The following is a 19,572-nucleotide window of genomic DNA, read 5'->3' as shown; positions in this document are numbered from 1 at the left end:
AAATCTGCCCTCGAGAATGGTCCAATGGTACAAAGACCCATTGCCTTGCCAGAACCTCTCTTGGGGCTTTTCAAAAAGGTATTATGGGTTGCATGGTTCCTCACGGTCTGAAAGTTACGACGTTCTCTATGTACTATAGTCTTGCGAAACAACCAAAAAAAAAAAAAAAGGAGGAGGGATGCAACACGAGGATTTCCCGGGAGGTCACCCATCCTAGTACGACTCTCGCCCAAGCACGCTTAACTGCGGAGTTCTGATAGGATCCGGTGCATTAGTGCTTGTATGATCGCATCCGTTAGTATATCCCATGCAATCGCATATATCCTTTTTTGAAAACTGAATGGATCATTCGATGTGGGTCCCACTTGATATGCGGACCGGTTTAGTCACCTTGGAAATGCTTCCAACATCGAAAAACAAGCGATAACCATGTCCAAACACTGTTTTGGAGCCGTAACTAATTGTGTCGGGATAACAAAAAAACATCTTAAATGCCTTCAAACGTCAAAATCTGCCCTCGAGAATGGTCCAATGGTACGAAGTCCCATTTCCTTGCCAGAAGATCTCTTGGGGCTTTTCAAAAAGGTATTATGGGTTGCATGGTTCCTCACGGTCTGAAAGTTACGACGTTCTCTATGTACTATAGTCTTGCGAAACAACCAAAAAAAAAAAAGGGGGGAGGGATGCAACACGAGGACTTCCCGGGAGGTCACCCATCCTAGTACGACTCTCGCCCAAGCACGCTTAACTGCGGAGTTCTGATGGGATCCGGTGCATTAGTGCTGGTATGATCGCATCCGTTAGTATATCCCATGCAATCGCATATATCCTTTTTTGAAAACTGAATGGATCATTCGATGTGGGTCCCACTTGATATGCGGACCGGTTTAGTCACCTTGGAAATGCTTCCAACATCGAAAAACAAGCGATAACCATGTCCAAACACTGTTTTGGAGCCGTAACTAATTGTATCGGGATAACAAAAAAACATCTTAAATGCCTTCAAACGTCAAAATCTGCCCTCGAGAATGGTCCAATGGTACGAAACCCATTGCCTTGCCAGAACCTCTCTTGGGGCTTTTCAAAAAGGTATTATGGGTTGCATGGTTCCTCACGGTCGGAAAGTTACGACGTTCTCTATGTACTATAGTCTTGCGAAACAACCAAAAAAAAAAAAAAAGGAGGAGGGATGCAACACGAGGATTTCCCGGGAGGTCACCCATCCTAGTACGACTCTCGCCCAAGCACGCTTAACTGCGGAGTTCTGATAGGATCCGGTGCATTAGTGCTTGTATGATCGCATCCGTTAGTATATCCCATGCAATCGCATATATCCTTTTTTGAAAACTGAATGGATCATTCGATGTGGGTCCCACTTGATATGCGGACCGGTTTAGTCACCTTGGAAATGCTTCCAACATCGAAAAACAAGCGATAACCATGTCCAAACACTGTTTTGGAGCCGTAACTAATTGTGTCGGGATAACAAAAAAACATCTTAAATGCCTTCAAACGTCAAAATCTGCCCTCGAGAATGGTCCAATGGTACGAAGTCCCATTTCCTTGCCAGAAGATCTCTTGGGGCTTTTCAAAAAGGTATTATGGGTTGCATGGTTCCTCACGGTCTGAAAGTTACGACGTTCTCTATGTACTATAGTCTTGCGAAACAACCAAAAAAAAAAAAGGGGGGAGGGATGCAACACGAGGACTTCCCGGGAGGTCACCCATCCTAGTACGACTCTCGCCCAAGCACGCTTAACTGCGGAGTTCTGATGGGATCCGGTGCATTAGTGCTGGTATGATCGCATCCGTTAGTATATCCCATGCAATCGCATATATCCTTTTTTGAAAACTGAATGGATCATTCGATGTGGGTCCCACTTGATATGCGGACCGGTTTAGTCACCTTGGAAATGCTTCCAACATCGAAAAACAAGCGATAACCATGTCCAAACACTGTTTTGGAGCCGTAACTAATTGTATCGGGATAACAAAAAAACATCTTAAATGCCTTCAAACGTCAAAATCTGCCCTCGAGAATGGTCCAATGGTACGAAACCCATTGCCTTGCCAGAACCTCTCTTGGGGCTTTTCAAAAAGGTATTATGGGTTGCATGGTTCCTCACGGTCGGAAAGTTACGACGTTCTCTATGTACTATAGTCTTGCGAAACAACCAAAAAAAAAAAAAAAGGAGGAGGGATGCAACACGAGGATTTCCCGGGAGGTCACCCATCCTAGTACGACTCTCGCCCAAGCACGCTTAACTGCGGAGTTCTGATGGGATCCGGTGCATTAGTGCTTGTATGATCGCATCCGTTAGTATATCCCATGCAATCGCATATATCCTTTTTTGAAAACTGAATGGATCATTCGATGTGGGTCCCACTTGATATGCGGATCGGTTTAGTCACCTTGGACGTGCTTCCAACGTTGAAAAACAAGCGATAACCATGTCCAAACACTGTTTTGGAGCCGTAACTAATTGTGTCGGGATCACAAAAAAACATCTTAAATGCCTTCAAACGTCAAAATCTGCCCTCGAGAATGGTCCAATGGTACGAAGTCCCATTTCCTTGCCAGAAGATCTCTTGGGGCTTTTCGAAAAGGTATTATGGGTTGCATGGTTCCTCACGGTCTGAAAGTTACGACGTTCTCTATGTACTATAGTCTTGCGAAACAACCAAAAAAAAGAAAAAGGGGGAGGGATGCAACACGAGGATTTCCCGGGAGGTCACCCATCCTAGTACGACTCTCGCCCAAGCACGCTTAACTTTGGAGTTCTGATGGGATCCGGTGCATTAGTGCTGGTATGATCGCATCCGTTAGTATATCCCATGCAATCGCATATATCCTTTTTTGAAAACTGAATGGATCATTCGATGTGGGTCCCACTTGATATGCGGATCGGTTTAGTCACCTTGGACGTGCTTCCAACGTTGAAAAACAAGCGATAACCATGTCCAAACACTGTTTTGGAGCCATAACTAATTGTGTCGGGATAAAAAAAACATCTTAAATGCCTTCAAACGTCAAAATCTGCCCTCGAGAATGGTCCAATGGTACGAAGTCCCATTTCCTTGCCAGAAGATCTCTTGGGGCTTTTCAAAAAGGTATTATGGGTTGCATGGTTCCTCACGGTCTGAAAGTTACGACGTTCTCTATGTACTATAGTCTTGCGAAACAACCAAAAAAAAAAAAGGGGGGAGGGATGCAACACGAGGACTTCCCGGGAGGTCACCCATCCTAGTACGACTCTCGCCCAAGCACGCTTAACTGCGGAGTTCTGATGGGATCCGGTGCATTAGTGCTGGTATGATCGCATCCGTTAGTATATCCCATGCAATCGCATATATCCTTTTTTGAAAACTGAATGGATCATTCGATGTGGGTCCCACTTGATATGCGGACCGGTTTAGTCACCTTGGAAATGCTTCCAACATCGAAAAACAAGCGATAACCATGTCCAAACACTGTTTTGGAGCCGTAACTAATTGTGTCGGGATAACAAAAAAACATCTTAAATGCCTTCAAACGTCAAAATCTGCCCTCGAGAATGGTCCAATGGTACAAAGACCCATTGCCTTGCCAGAACCTCTCTTGGGGCTTTTCAAAAAGGTATTATGGGTTGCATGGTTCCTCACGGTCTGAAAGTTACGACGTTCTCTATGTACTATAGTCTTGCGAAACAACCAAAAAAAAAAAAAAGGGGGAGGGATGCAACACGAGGATTTCCCGGGAGGTCACCCATCCTAGTACGACTCTCGCCCAAGCACGCTTAACTTTGGAGTTCTGATGGGATCCGGTGCATTAGTGCTGGTATGATCGCATCCGTTAGTATATCCCATGCAATCGCATATATCCTTTTTTGAAAACTGAATGGATCATTCGATGTGGGTCCCACTTGATATGCGGATCGGTTTAGTCACCTTGGACGTGCTTCCAACGTTGAAAAACAAGCGATAACCATGTCCAAACACTGTTTTGGAGCCATAACTAATTGTGTCGGGATAAAAAAAACATCTTAAATGCCTTCAAACGTCAAAATCTGCCCTCGAGAATGGTCCAATGGTACGAAGTCCCATTTCCTTGCCAGAAGATCTCTTGGGGCTTTTCAAAAAGGTATTATGGGTTGCATGGTTCCTCACGGTCTGAAAGTTACGACGTTCTCTATGTACTATAGTCTTGCGAAACAACCAAAAAAAAAAAAGGGGGGAGGGATGCAACACGAGGACTTCCCGGGAGGTCACCCATCCTAGTACGACTCTCGCCCAAGCACGCTTAACTGCGGAGTTCTGATGGGATCCGGTGCATTAGTGCTGGTATGATCGCATCCGTTAGTATATCCCATGCAATCGCATATATCCTTTTTTGAAAACTGAATGGATCATTCGATGTGGGTCCCACTTGATATGCGGACCGGTTTAGTCACCTTGGAAATGCTTCCAACATCGAAAAACAAGCGATAACCATGTCCAAACACTGTTTTGGAGCCGTAACTAATTGTGTCGGGATAACAAAAAAACATCTTAAATGCCTTCAAACGTCAAAATCTGCCCTCGAGAATGGTCCAATGGTACGAAGTCCCATTTCCTTGCCAGAAGATCTCTTGGGGCTTTTCAAAAAGGTATTATGGGTTGCATGGTTCCTCACGGTCTGAAAGTTACGACGTTCTCTATGTACTATAGTCTTGCGAAACAACCAAAAAAAAAAAAAAAGGAGGAGGGATGCAACACGAGGATTTCCCGGGAGGTCACCCATCCTAGTACGACTCTCGCCCAAGCACGCTTAACTGCGGAGTTCTGATGGGATCCGGTGCATTAGTGCTTGTATGATCGCATCCGTTAGTATATCCCATGCAATCGCATATATCCTTTTTTGAAAACTGAATGGATCATTCGATGTGGGTCCCACTTGATATGCGGATCGGTTTAGTCACCTTGGACGTGCTTCCAACGTTGAAAAACAAGCGATAACCATGTCCAAACACTGTTTTGGAGCCGTAACTAATTGTGTCGGGATCACAAAAAAACATCTTAAATGCCTTCAAACGTCAAAATCTGCCCTCGAGAATGGTCCAATGGTACGAAGTCCCATTTCCTTGCCAGAAGATCTCTTGGGGCTTTTCGAAAAGGTATTATGGGTTGCATGGTTCCTCACGGTCTGAAAGTTACGACGTTCTCTATGTACTATAGTCTTGCGAAACAACCAAAAAAAAGAAAAAGGGGGAGGGATGCAACACGAGGATTTCCCGGGAGGTCACCCATCCTAGTACGACTCTCGCCCAAGCACGCTTAACTTTGGAGTTCTGATGGGATCCGGTGCATTAGTGCTGGTATGATCGCATCCGTTAGTATATCCCATGCAATCGCATATATCCTTTTTTGAAAACTGAATGGATCATTCGATGTGGGTCCCACTTGATATGCGGATCGGTTTAGTCACCTTGGACGTGCTTCCAACGTTGAAAAACAAGCGATAACCATGTCCAAACACTGTTTTGGAGCCATAACTAATTGTGCCGGGATAAAAAAAACATCTTAAATGCCTTCAAACGTCAAAATCTGCCCTCGAGAATGGTCCAATGGTACGAAGTCCCATTTCCTTGCCAGAAGATCTCTTGGGGCTTTTCAAAAAGGTATTATGGGTTGCATGGTTCCTCACGGTCTGAAAGTTACGACGTTCTCTATGTACTATAGTCTTGCGAAACAACCAAAAAAAAAAAGGGGGGGAGGGATGCAACACGAGGACTTCCCGGGAGGTCACCCATCCTAGTACGACTCTCGCCCAAGCACGCTTAACTGCGGAGTTCTGATGGGATCCGGTGCATTAGTGCTGGTATGATCGCATCCGTTAGTATATCCCATGCAATCGCATATATCCTTTTTTGAAAACTGAATGGATCATTCGATGTGGGTCCCACTTGATATGCGGACCGGTTTAGTCACCTTGGAAATGCTTCCAACATCGAAAAACAAGCGATAACCATGTCCAAACACTGTTTTGGAGCCGTAACTAATTGTGTCGGGATAACAAAAAAACATCTTAAATGCCCTCAAACGTCAAAATCTGCCCTCGAGAATGGTCCAATGGTACAAAGACCCATTGCCTTGCCAGAACCTCTCTTGGGGCTTTTCAAAAAGGTATTATGGGTTGCATGGTTCCTCACGGTCTGAAAGTTACGACGTTCTCTATGTACTATAGTCTTGCGAAACAACCAAAAAAAAAAAAAAGGAGGAGGGATGCAACACGAGGATTTCCCGGGAGGTCACCCATCCTAGTACGACTCTCGCCCAAGCACGCTTAACTGCGGAGTTCTGATAGGATCCGGTGCATTAGTGCTTGTATGATCGCATCCGTTAGTATATCCCATGCAATCGCATATATCCTTTTTTGAAAACTGAATGGATCATTCGATGTGGGTCCCACTTGATATGCGGACCGGTTTAGTCACCTTGGAAATGCTTCCAACATCGAAAAACAAGCGATAACCATGTCCAAACACTGTTTTGGAGCCGTAACTAATTGTGTCGGGATAACAAAAAAACATCTTAAATGCCTTCAAACGTCAAAATCTGCCCTCGAGAATGGTCCAATGGTACGAAGTCCCATTTCCTTGCCAGAAGATCTCTTGGGGCTTTTCAAAAAGGTATTATGGGTTGCATGGTTCCTCACGGTCTGAAAGTTACGACGTTCTCTATGTACTATAGTCTTGCGAAACAACCAAAAAAAAAAAAGGGGGGAGGGATGCAACACGAGGACTTCCCGGGAGGTCACCCATCCTAGTACGACTCTCGCCCAAGCACGCTTAACTGCGGAGTTCTGATGGGATCCGGTGCATTAGTGCTGGTATGATCGCATCCGTTAGTATATCCCATGCAATCGCATATATCCTTTTTTGAAAACTGAATGGATCATTCGATGTGGGTCCCACTTGATATGCGGACCGGTTTAGTCACCTTGGAAATGCTTCCAACATCGAAAAACAAGCGATAACCATGTCCAAACACTGTTTTGGAGCCGTAACTAATTGTATCGGGATAACAAAAAAACATCTTAAATGCCTTCAAACGTCAAAATCTGCCCTCGAGAATGGTCCAATGGTACGAAGTCCCATTTCCTTGCCAGAAGATCTCTTGGGGCTTTTCAAAAAGGTATTATGGGTTGCATGGTTCCTCACGGTCTGAAAGTTACGACGTTCTCTATGTACTATAGTCTTGCGAAACAACCAAAAAAAAAAAAGGGGGGAGGGATGCAACACGAGGACTTCCCGGGAGGTCACCCATCCTAGTACGACTCTCGCCCAAGCACGCTTAACTGCGGAGTTCTGATGGGATCCGGTGCATTAGTGCTGGTATGATCGCATCCGTTAGTATATCCCATGCAATCGCATATATCCTTTTTTGAAAACTGAATGGATCATTCGATGTGGGTCCCACTTGATATGCGGACCGGTTTAGTCACCTTGGAAATGCTTCCAACATCGAAAAACAAGCGATAACCATGTCCAAACACTGTTTTGGAGCCGTAACTAATTGTGTCGGGATAACAAAAAAACATCTTAAATGCCTTCAAACGTCAAAATCTGCCCTCGAGAATGGTCCAATGGTACGAAGTCCCATTTCCTTGCCAGAAGATCTCTTGGGGCTTTTCAAAAAGGTATTATGGGTTGCATGGTTCCTCACGGTCTGAAAGTTACGACGTTCTCTATGTACTATAGTCTTGCGAAACAACCAAAAAAAAAAAAAAAGGAGGAGGGATGCAACACGAGGATTTCCCGGGAGGTCACCCATCCTAGTACGACTCTCGCCCAAGCACGCTTAACTGCGGAGTTCTGATAGGATCCGGTGCATTAGTGCTGGTATGATCGCATCCGTTAGTATATCCCATGCAATCGCATATATACTTTTTTGAAAACTGAATGGATCATTCGATGTAGGTCCCACTTGATATGCGGACCGGTTTAGTCACCTTGGACGTGCTTCCAACGTCCAAAAACAAGTGATAACCATGTCCAAACACTGTTTTGGAGCCGTAACTAATTGTGTCGGGATCACAAAAAAACATCTCAACTGCCTTCAAACGTCAAAATCTGCCCTCGAGAATGGTCCAATGGTACGAAGACCCATTGCCTTACCAGAAGCTCTCTTGGGGCTTTTCAAAAAGGTATTATGGGTTGCGTGGTTCCTCACGGTCTGAAAGTTACGACGTTCTCTATGTACTATAGTCTTGCGAAACAACCAAAAAAAAAAAAAAGGGGGGGGGGGGGGAGGGAGGGATGCAACACGAGGACTTCCCGGGAGGTCACCCATCCTAGTACTACTCTCGCCCAAGCTCGCTTAACTGCGGAGTTCTGATGGGATCCGGTGCATTAGTGCTGGTATGATCGCATCCGTTAGTATATCCCATGCAATCGCATATATCCTTTTTTGAAAACTGAATGGATCATTCGATGTGGGTCCCACTTGATATGCGGACCGGTTTAGTCACCTTGGAAATGCTTCCAACATCGAAAAACAAGCGATAACCATGTCCAAACACTGTTTTGGAGCCGTAACTAATTGTGTCGGGATAACAAAAAAACATCTTAAATGCCTTCAAACGTCAAAATCTGCCCTCGAGAATGGTCCAATGGTACGAAGTCCCATTTCCTTGCCAGAAGATCTCTTGGGGCTTTTCAAAAAGGTATTATGGGTTGCATGGTTCCTCACGGTCTGAAAGTTACGACGTTCTCTATGTACTATAGTCTTGCGAAACAACCAAAAAAAAAAAAGGGGGGAGGGATGCAACACGAGGACTTCCCGGGAGGTCACCCATCCTAGTACGACTCTCGCCCAAGCACGCTTAACTGCGGAGTTCTGATGGGATCCGGTGCATTAGTGCTGGTATGATCGCATCCGTTAGTATATCCCATGCAATCGCATATATCCTTTTTTGAAAACTGAATGGATCATTCGATGTGGGTCCCACTTGATATGCGGACCGGTTTAGTCACCTTGGAAATGCTTCCAACATCGAAAAACAAGCGATAACCATGTCCAAACACTGTTTTGGAGCCGTAACTAATTGTGTCGGGATAACAAAAAAACATCTTAAATGCCTTCAAACGTCAAAATCTGCCCTCGAGAATGGTCCAATGGTACGAAGACCCATTGCCTTGCCAGAACCTCTCTTGGGGCTTTTCAAAAAGGTATTATGGGTTGCATGGTTCCTCACGGTCTGAAAGTTACGACGTTCTCTATGTACTATAGTCTTGCGAAACAACCAAAAAAAAAAAAAAAGGAGGAGGGATGCAACACGAGGATTTCCCGGGAGGTCACCCATCCTAGTACGACTCTCGCCCAAGCACGCTTAACTGCGGAGTTCTGATAGGATCCGGTGCATTAGTGCTTGTATGATCGCATCCGTTAGTATATCCCATGCAATCGCATATATCCTTTTTTGAAAACTGAATGGATCATTCGATGTGGGTCCCACTTGATATGCGGACCGGTTTAGTCACCTTGGAAATGCTTCCAACATCGAAAAACAAGCGATAACCATGTCCAAACACTGTTTTGGAGCCGTAACTAATTGTGTCGGGATAACAAAAAAACATCTTAAATGCCTTCAAACGTCAAAATCTGCCCTCGAGAATGGTCCAATGGTACGAAGACCCATTGCCTTGCCAGAAGCTCTCTTGGGGCTTTTCAAAAAGGTATTATGGGTTGCATGGTTCCTCACGGTCTGAAAGTTACGACGTTCTCTATGTACTATAGTCTTGCGAAACAACCAAAAAAAAAAAAAGGGGGGGGGGGGGGGGGAGGGAGGGATGCAACACGAGGACTTCCCGGGAGGTCACCCATCCTAGTACTACTCTCGCCCAAGCACGCTTAACTGCGGAGTTCTGATGGGATCCGGTGCATTAGTGCTGGTATGATCGCATCCGTTAGTATATCCCATGCAATCGCATATATACTTTTTTGAAAACTGAATGGATCATTCGATGTAGGTCCCACTTGATATGCGGACCGGTTTAGTCACCTTGGACGTGCTTCCAACGTCCAAAAACAAGTGATAACCATGTCCAAACACTGTTTTGGAGCCGTAACTAATTGTGTCGGGATCACAAAAAAACATCTCAACTGCCTTCAAACGTCAAAATCTGCCCTCGAGAATGGTCCAATGGTACGAAGACCCATTGCCTTACCAGAAGCTCTCTTGGGGCTTTTCAAAAAGGTATTATGGGTTGCGTGGTTCCTCACGGTCTGAAAGTTACGACGTTCTCTATGTACTATAGTCTTGCGAAACAACCAAAAAAAAAAAAAAAAGGAGGAGGGATGCAACACGAGGATTTCCCGGGAGGTCACCCATCCTAGTACGACTCTCGCCCAAGCACGCTTAACTGCGGAGTTCTGATGGGATCCGGTGCATTAGTGCTTGTATGATCGCATACGTTAGTATATCCCATGCAATCGCATATATCCTTTTTTGAAAACTGAATGGATCATTCGATGTGGGTCCCACTTGATATGCAGATCGGTTTAGTCACCTTGGACGTGCTTCCAACGTTGAAAAACAAGCGATAACCATGTCCAAACACTGTTTTGGAGCCGTAACTAATTGTGTCGGGATCACAAAAAAACATCTCAACTGCCTTCAAACGTCAAAATCTGCCCTCGAGAATGGTCCAATGGTACGAAGACCCATTGCCTTACCAGAAGCTCTCTTGGGGCTTTTCAAAAAGGTATTATGGGTTGCGTGGTTCCTCACGGTCTGAAAGTTACGACGTTCTCTATGTACTATAGTCTTGCGAAACAACCAAAAAAAAAAAAAAAAGGAGGAGGGATGCAACACGAGGATTTCCCGGGAGGTCACCCATCCTAGTACGACTCTCGCCCAAGCACGCTTAACTGCGGAGTTCTGATGGGATCCGGTGCATTAGTGCTTGTATGATCGCATACGTTAGTATATCCCATGCAATCGCATATATCCTTTTTTGAAAACTGAATGGATCATTCGATGTGGGTCCCACTTGATATGCAGATCGGTTTAGTCACCTTGGACGTGCTTCCAACGTTGAAAAACAAGCGATAACCATGTCCAAACACTGTTTTGGAGCCGTAACTAATTGTGTCGGGATAAAAAAAAACATCTTAAATGCCTTCAAACGTCAAAATCTGCCCTCGAGAATGGTCCAATGGTACGAAGTCCCATTTCCTTGCCAGAAGATCTCTTGGGGCTTTTCGAAAAGGTATTATGGGTTGCATGGTTCCTCACGGTCTGAAAGTTACGACGTTCTCTATGTACTATAGTCTTGCGAAACAACCAAAAAAAAAAAAAAAAGGAGGAGGGATGCAACACGAGGATTTCCCGGGAGGTCACGCATCCTAGTACGACTCTCGCCCAAGCACGCTTAACTGCGGAGTTCTGATGGGATCCGGTGCATTAGTGCTTGTATGATCGCATACGTTAGTATATCCCATGCAATCGCATATATCCTTTTTTGAAAACTGAATGGATCATTCGATGTGGGTCCCACTTGATATGCGGATCGGTTTACTCACCTTGGACGTGCTTCCAACGTTGAAAAACAAGCGATAACCATGTCCAAACACTGTTTTGGAGCCGTAACTAATTGTGTCGGGATAAAAAAAAACATCTTAAATGCCTTCAAACGTCAAAATCTGCCCTCGAGAATGGTCCAATGGTACGAAGTCCCATTTCCTTGCCAGAAGATCTCTTGGGGCTTTTCGAAAAGGTATTATGGGTTGCATGGTTCCTCACGGTCTGAAAGTTACGACGTTCTCTATGTACTATAGTCTTGCGAAACAACCAAAAAAAAAAAAAAGGGGGAGGGATGCAACACGAGGACTTCCCGGGAGGTCACCCATCCTAGTACGACTCTCGCCCAAGCACGCTTAACTGCGGAGTTCTGATGGGATCCGGTGCATTAGTGCTGGTATGATCGCATCCGTTAGTATATCCCATGCAATCGCATATATCCTTTTTTGAAAACTGAATGGAACATTCGATGTGGGTCCCACTTGATATGCGGACCGGTTTAGTCACCTTGGAAATGCTTCCAACATCGAAAAACAAGCGATAACCATGTCCAAACACTGTTTTGGAGCCGTAACTAATTGTATCAGGATCACAAAAAAACATCTTAAATGCCTTCAAACGTCAAAATCTGCCCTCGAGAATGGTCCAATGGTACGAAGACCCATTGCCTTGCCAGAAGCTCTCTTGGGGCTTTTCAAAAAGGTATTATGGGTTGCATGGTTCCTCACGGTCTGAAAGTTACGACGTTCTCTATGTACTATAGTCTTGCGAAACAACCAAAAAAAAAAAAAAAAGGAGGAGGGATGCAACACGAGGATTTCCCGGGAGGTCACGCATCCTAGTACGACTCTCGCCCAAGCACGCTTAACTGCGGAGTTCTGATGGGATCTGGTGCATTAGTGCTTGTATGATCGCATACGTTAGTATATCCCATGCAATCGCATATATCCTTTTTTGAAAACTGAATGGATCATTCGATGTGGGTCCCACTTGATATGCGGATCGGTTTAGTCACCTTGGACGTGCTTCCAACGTTGAAAAACAAGCGATAACCATGTCCAAATACTGTTTTGGAGCCGTAACTAATTGTGTCGGGATAAAAAAAAACATCTTAAATGCCTTCAAACGTCAAAATCTGCCCTCGAGAATGGTCCAATGGTACGAAGTCCCATTTCCTTGCCAGAAGATCTCTTGGGGCTTTTCGAAAAGGTATTATGGGTTGCATGGTTCCTCACGGTCTGAAAGTTACGACGTTCTCTATGTACTATAGTCTTGCGAAACAACCAAAAAAAAAAAAAAGGGGGAGGGATGCAACACGAGGACTTCCCGGGAGGTCACCCATCCTAGTACGACTCTCGCCCAAGCACGCTTAACTGCGGAGTTCTGATGGGATCCGGTGCATTAGTGCTGGTATGATCGCATCCGTTAGTATATCCCATGCAATCGCATATATCCTTTTTTGAAAACTGAATGGATCATTCGATGTGGGTCCCACTTGATATGCGGACCGGTTTAGTCACCTTGGAAATGCTTCCAACATCGAAAAACAAGCGATAACCATGTCCAAACACTGTTTTGGAGCCGTAACTAATTGTGTCGGGATAACAAAAAAACATCTTAAATGCCTTCAAACGTCAAAATCTGCCCTCGAGAATGGTCCAATGGTACGAAGTCCCATTTCCTTGCCAGAAGCTCTCTTGGGGCTTTTCAAAAAGGTATTATGGGTTGCATGGTTCCTCACGGTCTGAAAGTTACGACGTTCTCTATGTACTATAGTCTTGCGAAACAACCAAAAAAAAAAAAAAAGGAGGAGGGATGCAACACGAGGATTTCCCGGGAGGTCACCCATCCTAGTACGACTCTCGCCCAAGCACGCTTAACTGCGGAGTTCTGATGGGATCCGGTGCATTAGTGCTTGTATGATCGCATACGTTAGTATATCCCATGCAATCGCATATATCCTTTTTTGAAAACTGAATGGATCATTCGATGTGGGTCCCACTTGATATGCGGATCGGTTTAGTCACCTTGGACGTGCTTCCAACGTTGAAAAACAAGCGATAACCATGTCCAAACACTGTTTTGGAGCCGTAACTAATTGTGTCGGGATAAAAAAAAACATCTTAAATGCCTTCAAACGTCAAAATCTGCCCTCGAGAATGGTCCAATGGCACGAAGACCCATTGCCTTGCCAGAAGCTCTCTTGGGGCTTTTCAAAAAGGTATTATGGGTTGCATGGTTCCTCACGGTCTGAAAGTTACGACGTTCTCTATGTACTAAGAGTCTTGCGAAACAACCAAAAAAAAAAAAAAAAGGAGGAGGGATGCAACACGAGGATTTCCCGGGAGGTCACCCATCCTAGTACGACTCTCGCCCAAGCACGCTTAACTGCGGAGTTCTGATGGGATCCGGTGCATTAGTGCTTGTATGATCGCATACGTTAGTATATCCCATGCAATCGCATATATCCTTTTTTGAAAACTGAATGGATCATTCGATGTGGGTCCCACTTGATATGCGGATCGGTTTAGTCACCTTGGAAATGCTTCCAACATCGAAAAACAAGCGATAACCATGTCCAAACACTGTTTTGGAGCCGTAACTAATTGTGTCGGGATAACAAAAAAACATCTTAAATGCCCTCAAACGTCAAAATCTGCCCTCGAGAATGGTCCAATGGTACAAAGACCCATTGCCTTGCCAGAAGCTCTCTTGGGGCTTTTCAAAAAGGTATTATGGGTTGCATGGTTCCTCACGGTCTGAAAGTTACGACGTTCTCTATGTACTATAGTCTTGCGAAACAACCAAAAAAAAAAAAAGGGGGGGGGGGGGGGGAGGGAGGGATGCAACACGAGGACTTCCCGGGAGGTCACCCATCCTAGTACTACTCTCGCCCAAGCACGCTTAACTGCGGAGTTCTGATGGGATCCGGTGCATTAGTGCTGGTATGATCGCATCCGTTAGTATATCCCATGCAATCGCATATATACTTTTTTGAAAACTGAATGGATCATTCGATGTAGGTCCCACTTGATATGCGGACCGGTTTAGTCACCTTGGACGTGCTTCCAACGTCCAAAAACAAGTGATAACCATGTCCAAACACTGTTTTGGAGCCGTAACTAATTGTGTCGGGATCACAAAAAAACATCTCAACTGCCTTCAAACGTCAAAATCTGCCCTCGAGAATGGTCCAATGGTACGAAGACCCATTGCCTTACCAGAAGCTCTCTTGGGGCTTTTCAAAAAGGTATTATGGGTTGCGTGGTTCCTCACGGTCTGAAAGTTACGACGTTCTCTATGTACTATAGTCTTGCGAAACAACCAAAAAAAAAAAAAAAAGGAGGAGGGATGCAACACGAGGATTTCCCGGGAGGTCACCCATCCTAGTACGACTCTCGCCCAAGCACGCTTAACTGCGGAGTTCTGATGGGATCCGGTGCATTAGTGCTTGTATGATCGCATACGTTAGTATATCCCATGCAATCGCATATATCCTTTTTTGAAAACTGAATGGATCATTCGATGTGGGTCCCACTTGATATGCAGATCGGTTTAGTCACCTTGGACGTGCTTCCAACGTTGAAAAACAAGCGATAACCATGTCCAAACACTGTTTTGGAGCCGTAACTAATTGTGTCGGGATCACAAAAAAACATCTCAACTGCCTTCAAACGTCAAAATCTGCCCTCGAGAATGGTCCAATGGTACGAAGACCCATTGCCTTACCAGAAGCTCTCTTGGGGCTTTTCAAAAAGGTATTATGGGTTGCGTGGTTCCTCACGGTCTGAAAGTTACGACGTTCTCTATGTACTATAGTCTTGCGAAACAACCAAAAAAAAAAAAAAAAGGAGGAGGGATGCAACACGAGGATTTCCCGGGAGGTCACCCATCCTAGTACGACTCTCGCCCAAGCACGCTTAACTGCGGAGTTCTGATGGGATCCGGTGCATTAGTGCTTGTATGATCGCATACGTTAGTATATCCCATGCAATCGCATATATCCTTTTTTGAAAACTGAATGGATCATTCGATGTGGGTCCCACTTGATATGCAGATCGGTTTAGTCACCTTGGACGTGCTTCCAACGTTGAAAAACAAGCGATAACCATGTCCAAACACTGTTTTGGAGCCGTAACTAATTGTGTCGGGATAAAAAAAAACATCTTAAATGCCTTCAAACGTCAAAATCTGCCCTCGAGAATGGTCCAATGGTACGAAGTCCCATTTCCTTGCCAGAAGATCTCTTGGGGCTTTTCGAAAAGGTATTATGGGTTGCATGGTTCCTCACGGTCTGAAAGTTACGACGTTCTCTATGTACTATAGTCTTGCGAAACAACCAAAAAAAAAAAAAAAAGGAGGAGGGATGCAACACGAGGATTTCCCGGGAGGTCACGCATCCTAGTACGACTCTCGCCCAAGCACGCTTAACTGCGGAGTTCTGATGGGATCCGGTGCATTAGTGCTTGTATGATCGCATACGTTAGTATATCCCATGCAATCGCATATATCCTTTTTTGAAAACTGAATGGATCATTCGATGTGGGTCCCACTTGATATGCGGATCGGTTTACTCACCTTGGACGTGCTTCCAACGTTGAAAAACAAGCGATAACCATGTCCAAACACTGTTTTGGAGCCGTAACTAATTGTGTCGGGATAAAAAAAAACATCTTAAATGCCTTCAAACGTCAAAATCTGCCCTCGAGAATGGTCCAATGGTACGAAGTCCCATTTCCTTGCCAGAAGATCTCTTGGGGCTTTTCGAAAAGGTATTATGGGTTGCATGGTTCCTCACGGTCTGAAAGTTACGACGTTCTCTATGTACTATAGTCTTGCGAAACAACCAAAAAAAAAAAAAAGGGGGAGGGATGCAACACGAGGACTTCCCGGGAGGTCACCCATCCTAGTACGACTCTCGCCCAAGCACGCTTAACTGCGGAGTTCTGATGGGATCCGGTGCATTAGTGCTGGTATGATCGCATCCGTTAGTATATCCCATGCAATCGCATATATCCTTTTTTGAAAACTGAATGGAACATTCGATGTGGGTCCCACTTGATATGCGGACCGGTTTAGTCACCTTGGAAATGCTTCCAACATCGAAAAACAAGCGATAACCATGTCCAAACACTGTTTTGGAGCCGTAACTAATTGTATCAGGATCACAAAAAAACATCTTAAATGCCTTCAAACGTCAAAATCTGCCCTCGAGAATGGTCCAATGGTACGAAGACCCATTGCCTTGCCAGAAGCTCTCTTGGGGCTTTTCAAAAAGGTATTATGGGTTGCATGGTTCCTCACGGTCTGAAAGTTACGACGTTCTCTATGTACTATAGTCTTGCGAAACAACCAAAAAAAAAAAAAAAAGGAGGAGGGATGCAACACGAGGATTTCCCGGGAGGTCACGCATCCTAGTACGACTCTCGCCCAAGCACGCTTAACTGCGGAGTTCTGATGGGATCTGGTGCATTAGTGCTTGTATGATCGCATACGTTAGTATATCCCATGCAATCGCATATATCCTTTTTTGAAAACTGAATGGATCATTCGATGTGGGTCCCACTTGATATGCGGATCGGTTTAGTCACCTTGGACGTGCTTCCAACGTTGAAAAACAAGCGATAACCATGTCCAAATACTGTTTTGGAGCCGTAACTAATTGTGTCGGGATAAAAAAAAACATCTTAAATGCCTTCAAACGTCAAAATCTGCCCTCGAGAATGGTCCAATGGTACGAAGTCCCATTTCCTTGCCAGAAGATCTCTTGGGGCTTTTCGAAAAGGTATTATGGGTTGCATGGTTCCTCACGGTCTGAAAGTTACGACGTTCTCTATGTACTATAGTCTTGCGAAACAACCAAAAAAAAAAAAAAGGGGGAGGGATGCAACACGAGGACTTCCCGGGAGGTCACCCATCCTAGTACGACTCTCGCCCAAGCACGCTTAACTGCGGAGTTCTGATGGGATCCGGTGCATTAGTGCTGGTATGATCGCATCCGTTAGTATATCCCATGCAATCGCATATATCCTTTTTTGAAAACTGAATGGATCATTCGATGTGGGTCCCACTTGATATGCGGACCGGTTTAGTCACCTTGGAAATGCTTCCAACATCGAAAAACAAGCGATAACCATGTCCAAACACTGTTTTGGAGCCGTAACTAATTGTGTCGGGATAACAAAAAAACATCTTAAATGCCTTCAAACGTCAAAATCTGCCCTCGAGAATGGTCCAATGGTACGAAGTCCCATTTCCTTGCCAGAAGCTCTCTTGGGGCTTTTCAAAAAGGTATTATGGGTTGCATGGTTCCTCACGGTCTGAAAGTTACGACGTTCTCTATGTACTATAGTCTTGCGAAACAACCAAAAAAAAAAAAAAAGGAGGAGGGATGCAACACGAGGATTTCCCGGGAGGTCACCCATCCTAGTACGACTCTCGCCCAAGCACGCTTAACTGCGGAGTTCTGATGGGATCCGGTGCATTAGTGCTTGTATGATCGCATACGTTAGTATATCCCATGCAATCGCATATATCCTTTTTTGAAAACTGAATGGATCATTCGATGTGGGTCCCACTTGATATGCGGATCGGTTTAGTCACCTTGGACGTGCTTCCAACGTTGAAAAACAAGCGATAACCATGTCCAAACACTGTTTTGGAGCCGTAACTAATTGTGTCGGGATAAAAAAAAACATCTTAAATGCCTTCAAACGTCAAAATCTGCCCTCGAGAATGGTCCAATGGCACGAAGACCCATTGCCTTGCCAGAAGCTCTCTTGGGGCTTTTCAAAAAGGTATTATGGGTTGCATGGTTCCTCACGGTCTGAAAGTTACGACGTTCTCTATGTACTAAGAGTCTTGCGAAACAACCAAAAAAAAAAAAAAAAGGAGGAGGGATGCAACACGAGGATTTCCCGGGAGGTCACCCATCCTAGTACGACTCTCGCCCAAGCACGCTTAACTGCGGAGTTCTGATGGGATCCGGTGCATTAGTGCTTGTATGATCGCATACGTTAGTATATCCCATGCAATCGCATATATCCTTTTTTGAAAACTGAATGGATCATTCGATGTGGGTCCCACTTGATATGCGGATCGGTTTAGTCACCTTGGAAATGCTTCCAACATCGAAAAACAAGCGATAACCATGTCCAAACACTGTTTTGGAGCCGTAACTAATTGTGTCGGGATAACAAAAAAACATCTTAAATGCCTTCAAACGTCAAAATCTGCCCTCGAGAATGGTCCAATGGTACGAAGTCCCATTTCCTTGCCAGAAGCTCTCTTGGGGCTTTTCAAAAAGGTATTATGGGTTGCATGGTTCCTCACGGTCTGAAAGTTACGACGTTCTCTATGTACTAAGAGTCTTGCGAAACAACCAAAAAAAAAAAAAAAAGGAGGAGGGATGCAACACGAGGATTTCCCGGGAGGTCACCCATCCTAGTACGACTCTCGCCCAAGCACGCTTAACTGCGGAGTTCTGATGGGATCCGGTGCATTAGTGCTTGTATGATCGCATACGTTAGTATATCCCATGCAATCGCATATATCCTTTTTTGAAAACTGAATGGATCATTCGATGTGGGTCCCACTTGATATGCGGATCGGTTTAGTCACCTTGGAAATGCTTCCAACATCGAAAAACAAGCGATAACCATGTCCAAACACTGTTTTGGAGCCGTAACTAATTGTGTCGGGATAACAAAAAAACATCTTAAATGCCTTCAAACGTCAAAATCTGCCCTCGAGAATGGTCCAATGGTACGAAGTCCCATTTCCTTGCCAGAAGCTCTCTTGGGGCTTTTCAAAAAGGTATTATGGGTTGCATGGTTCCTCACGGTCTGAAAGTTACGACGTTCTCTATGTACTAAGAGTCTTGCGAAACAACCAAAAAAAAAAAAAAAAGGAGGAGGGATGCAACACGAGGATTTCCCGGGAGGTCACCCATCCTAGTACGACTCTCGCCCAAGCACGCTTAACTGCGGAGTACATAGTACGACCCTTGCCAGAAGATCTCTTGGGGCTTT

At 44.9% G+C, this 19,572-nt stretch overlaps 30 non-coding genes and 8 pseudogenes across 30 annotated transcripts; all 38 read right to left on the bottom strand.

The window, feature by feature from the left end:
• Window positions 1-175: 175 nt before the first annotated feature.
• On the bottom strand, window positions 176-294 carry LOC147931565 (5S ribosomal RNA; annotated as a pseudogene).
• Window positions 295-680: 386 nt separating this feature from the next.
• Window positions 681-799, bottom strand: LOC147931564 (5S ribosomal RNA). Its single transcript, XR_015575704.1, has one exon. It is a non-coding gene; the product is annotated as a 5S ribosomal RNA (ribosomal RNA).
• A 387-nt stretch (window positions 800-1,186) lies between these two features.
• On the bottom strand, window positions 1,187-1,305 carry LOC147931563 (5S ribosomal RNA; annotated as a pseudogene).
• A 386-nt stretch (window positions 1,306-1,691) lies between these two features.
• LOC147931562 (5S ribosomal RNA) lies at window positions 1,692-1,810 on the bottom strand. The gene has a single exon (XR_015575703.1). It is a non-coding gene; the product is annotated as a 5S ribosomal RNA (ribosomal RNA).
• Window positions 1,811-2,197: 387 nt separating this feature from the next.
• On the bottom strand, window positions 2,198-2,316 carry LOC147931561 (5S ribosomal RNA). The gene has a single exon (XR_015576308.1). It is a non-coding gene; the product is annotated as a 5S ribosomal RNA (ribosomal RNA).
• Window positions 2,317-2,703: 387 nt separating this feature from the next.
• Window positions 2,704-2,822, bottom strand: LOC147931560 (5S ribosomal RNA). Its single transcript, XR_015576001.1, has one exon. It is a non-coding gene; the product is annotated as a 5S ribosomal RNA (ribosomal RNA).
• A 384-nt stretch (window positions 2,823-3,206) lies between these two features.
• On the bottom strand, window positions 3,207-3,325 carry LOC147931559 (5S ribosomal RNA). The gene has a single exon (XR_015575702.1). It is a non-coding gene; the product is annotated as a 5S ribosomal RNA (ribosomal RNA).
• Window positions 3,326-3,712: 387 nt separating this feature from the next.
• LOC147931558 (5S ribosomal RNA) lies at window positions 3,713-3,831 on the bottom strand. Its single transcript, XR_015576000.1, has one exon. It is a non-coding gene; the product is annotated as a 5S ribosomal RNA (ribosomal RNA).
• A 384-nt stretch (window positions 3,832-4,215) lies between these two features.
• On the bottom strand, window positions 4,216-4,334 carry LOC147931557 (5S ribosomal RNA). Its single transcript, XR_015575701.1, has one exon. It is a non-coding gene; the product is annotated as a 5S ribosomal RNA (ribosomal RNA).
• Window positions 4,335-4,722: 388 nt separating this feature from the next.
• Window positions 4,723-4,841, bottom strand: LOC147931556 (5S ribosomal RNA). The gene has a single exon (XR_015576307.1). It is a non-coding gene; the product is annotated as a 5S ribosomal RNA (ribosomal RNA).
• Window positions 4,842-5,228: 387 nt separating this feature from the next.
• On the bottom strand, window positions 5,229-5,347 carry LOC147931555 (5S ribosomal RNA). The gene has a single exon (XR_015575999.1). It is a non-coding gene; the product is annotated as a 5S ribosomal RNA (ribosomal RNA).
• Window positions 5,348-5,731: 384 nt separating this feature from the next.
• Window positions 5,732-5,850, bottom strand: LOC147931554 (5S ribosomal RNA). The gene has a single exon (XR_015575700.1). It is a non-coding gene; the product is annotated as a 5S ribosomal RNA (ribosomal RNA).
• Window positions 5,851-6,237: 387 nt separating this feature from the next.
• Window positions 6,238-6,356, bottom strand: LOC147931553 (5S ribosomal RNA; annotated as a pseudogene).
• A 386-nt stretch (window positions 6,357-6,742) lies between these two features.
• On the bottom strand, window positions 6,743-6,861 carry LOC147931552 (5S ribosomal RNA). Its single transcript, XR_015575699.1, has one exon. It is a non-coding gene; the product is annotated as a 5S ribosomal RNA (ribosomal RNA).
• Window positions 6,862-7,247: 386 nt separating this feature from the next.
• Window positions 7,248-7,366, bottom strand: LOC147931551 (5S ribosomal RNA). The gene has a single exon (XR_015575698.1). It is a non-coding gene; the product is annotated as a 5S ribosomal RNA (ribosomal RNA).
• Window positions 7,367-7,754: 388 nt separating this feature from the next.
• On the bottom strand, window positions 7,755-7,873 carry LOC147931550 (5S ribosomal RNA). The gene has a single exon (XR_015576154.1). It is a non-coding gene; the product is annotated as a 5S ribosomal RNA (ribosomal RNA).
• A 400-nt stretch (window positions 7,874-8,273) lies between these two features.
• On the bottom strand, window positions 8,274-8,392 carry LOC147931549 (5S ribosomal RNA). The gene has a single exon (XR_015575732.1). It is a non-coding gene; the product is annotated as a 5S ribosomal RNA (ribosomal RNA).
• Window positions 8,393-8,778: 386 nt separating this feature from the next.
• On the bottom strand, window positions 8,779-8,897 carry LOC147931548 (5S ribosomal RNA). The gene has a single exon (XR_015575697.1). It is a non-coding gene; the product is annotated as a 5S ribosomal RNA (ribosomal RNA).
• A 388-nt stretch (window positions 8,898-9,285) lies between these two features.
• On the bottom strand, window positions 9,286-9,404 carry LOC147931547 (5S ribosomal RNA; annotated as a pseudogene).
• A 402-nt stretch (window positions 9,405-9,806) lies between these two features.
• On the bottom strand, window positions 9,807-9,925 carry LOC147931546 (5S ribosomal RNA). The gene has a single exon (XR_015576726.1). It is a non-coding gene; the product is annotated as a 5S ribosomal RNA (ribosomal RNA).
• Window positions 9,926-10,314: 389 nt separating this feature from the next.
• Window positions 10,315-10,433, bottom strand: LOC147931545 (5S ribosomal RNA). The gene has a single exon (XR_015576586.1). It is a non-coding gene; the product is annotated as a 5S ribosomal RNA (ribosomal RNA).
• A 389-nt stretch (window positions 10,434-10,822) lies between these two features.
• LOC147931544 (5S ribosomal RNA) lies at window positions 10,823-10,941 on the bottom strand. The gene has a single exon (XR_015576585.1). It is a non-coding gene; the product is annotated as a 5S ribosomal RNA (ribosomal RNA).
• A 388-nt stretch (window positions 10,942-11,329) lies between these two features.
• On the bottom strand, window positions 11,330-11,448 carry LOC147931543 (5S ribosomal RNA; annotated as a pseudogene).
• Window positions 11,449-11,834: 386 nt separating this feature from the next.
• Window positions 11,835-11,953, bottom strand: LOC147931542 (5S ribosomal RNA). The gene has a single exon (XR_015575696.1). It is a non-coding gene; the product is annotated as a 5S ribosomal RNA (ribosomal RNA).
• Window positions 11,954-12,342: 389 nt separating this feature from the next.
• LOC147931541 (5S ribosomal RNA) lies at window positions 12,343-12,461 on the bottom strand (annotated as a pseudogene).
• Window positions 12,462-12,847: 386 nt separating this feature from the next.
• On the bottom strand, window positions 12,848-12,966 carry LOC147931540 (5S ribosomal RNA). Its single transcript, XR_015575695.1, has one exon. It is a non-coding gene; the product is annotated as a 5S ribosomal RNA (ribosomal RNA).
• A 388-nt stretch (window positions 12,967-13,354) lies between these two features.
• On the bottom strand, window positions 13,355-13,473 carry LOC147931539 (5S ribosomal RNA). Its single transcript, XR_015576584.1, has one exon. It is a non-coding gene; the product is annotated as a 5S ribosomal RNA (ribosomal RNA).
• A 389-nt stretch (window positions 13,474-13,862) lies between these two features.
• Window positions 13,863-13,981, bottom strand: LOC147931538 (5S ribosomal RNA). Its single transcript, XR_015576582.1, has one exon. It is a non-coding gene; the product is annotated as a 5S ribosomal RNA (ribosomal RNA).
• A 401-nt stretch (window positions 13,982-14,382) lies between these two features.
• LOC147931537 (5S ribosomal RNA) lies at window positions 14,383-14,501 on the bottom strand. The gene has a single exon (XR_015576687.1). It is a non-coding gene; the product is annotated as a 5S ribosomal RNA (ribosomal RNA).
• A 389-nt stretch (window positions 14,502-14,890) lies between these two features.
• LOC147931536 (5S ribosomal RNA) lies at window positions 14,891-15,009 on the bottom strand. The gene has a single exon (XR_015576581.1). It is a non-coding gene; the product is annotated as a 5S ribosomal RNA (ribosomal RNA).
• A 389-nt stretch (window positions 15,010-15,398) lies between these two features.
• Window positions 15,399-15,517, bottom strand: LOC147931535 (5S ribosomal RNA). Its single transcript, XR_015576580.1, has one exon. It is a non-coding gene; the product is annotated as a 5S ribosomal RNA (ribosomal RNA).
• A 388-nt stretch (window positions 15,518-15,905) lies between these two features.
• On the bottom strand, window positions 15,906-16,024 carry LOC147931534 (5S ribosomal RNA; annotated as a pseudogene).
• A 386-nt stretch (window positions 16,025-16,410) lies between these two features.
• LOC147931533 (5S ribosomal RNA) lies at window positions 16,411-16,529 on the bottom strand. Its single transcript, XR_015575693.1, has one exon. It is a non-coding gene; the product is annotated as a 5S ribosomal RNA (ribosomal RNA).
• Window positions 16,530-16,918: 389 nt separating this feature from the next.
• On the bottom strand, window positions 16,919-17,037 carry LOC147931532 (5S ribosomal RNA; annotated as a pseudogene).
• A 386-nt stretch (window positions 17,038-17,423) lies between these two features.
• Window positions 17,424-17,542, bottom strand: LOC147931531 (5S ribosomal RNA). Its single transcript, XR_015575692.1, has one exon. It is a non-coding gene; the product is annotated as a 5S ribosomal RNA (ribosomal RNA).
• Window positions 17,543-17,930: 388 nt separating this feature from the next.
• Window positions 17,931-18,049, bottom strand: LOC147931530 (5S ribosomal RNA). Its single transcript, XR_015576579.1, has one exon. It is a non-coding gene; the product is annotated as a 5S ribosomal RNA (ribosomal RNA).
• Window positions 18,050-18,438: 389 nt separating this feature from the next.
• Window positions 18,439-18,557, bottom strand: LOC147931529 (5S ribosomal RNA). Its single transcript, XR_015576578.1, has one exon. It is a non-coding gene; the product is annotated as a 5S ribosomal RNA (ribosomal RNA).
• A 390-nt stretch (window positions 18,558-18,947) lies between these two features.
• Window positions 18,948-19,066, bottom strand: LOC147931528 (5S ribosomal RNA). Its single transcript, XR_015576576.1, has one exon. It is a non-coding gene; the product is annotated as a 5S ribosomal RNA (ribosomal RNA).
• Window positions 19,067-19,572: the final 506 nt, after the last annotated feature.

This window comes from Camelina sativa, chromosome 12, assembly GCF_030686135.1.
Source record: "Camelina sativa cultivar CO46 ecotype springtype chromosome 12, ASM3068613v1".
NCBI classification, from domain to species: Eukaryota; Viridiplantae; Streptophyta; class Magnoliopsida; order Brassicales; family Brassicaceae; genus Camelina; species Camelina sativa.
The sequence above is the reverse complement of the archived record's forward strand: the minus strand, read 5'-3'. Positions and strand labels throughout refer to the sequence as shown.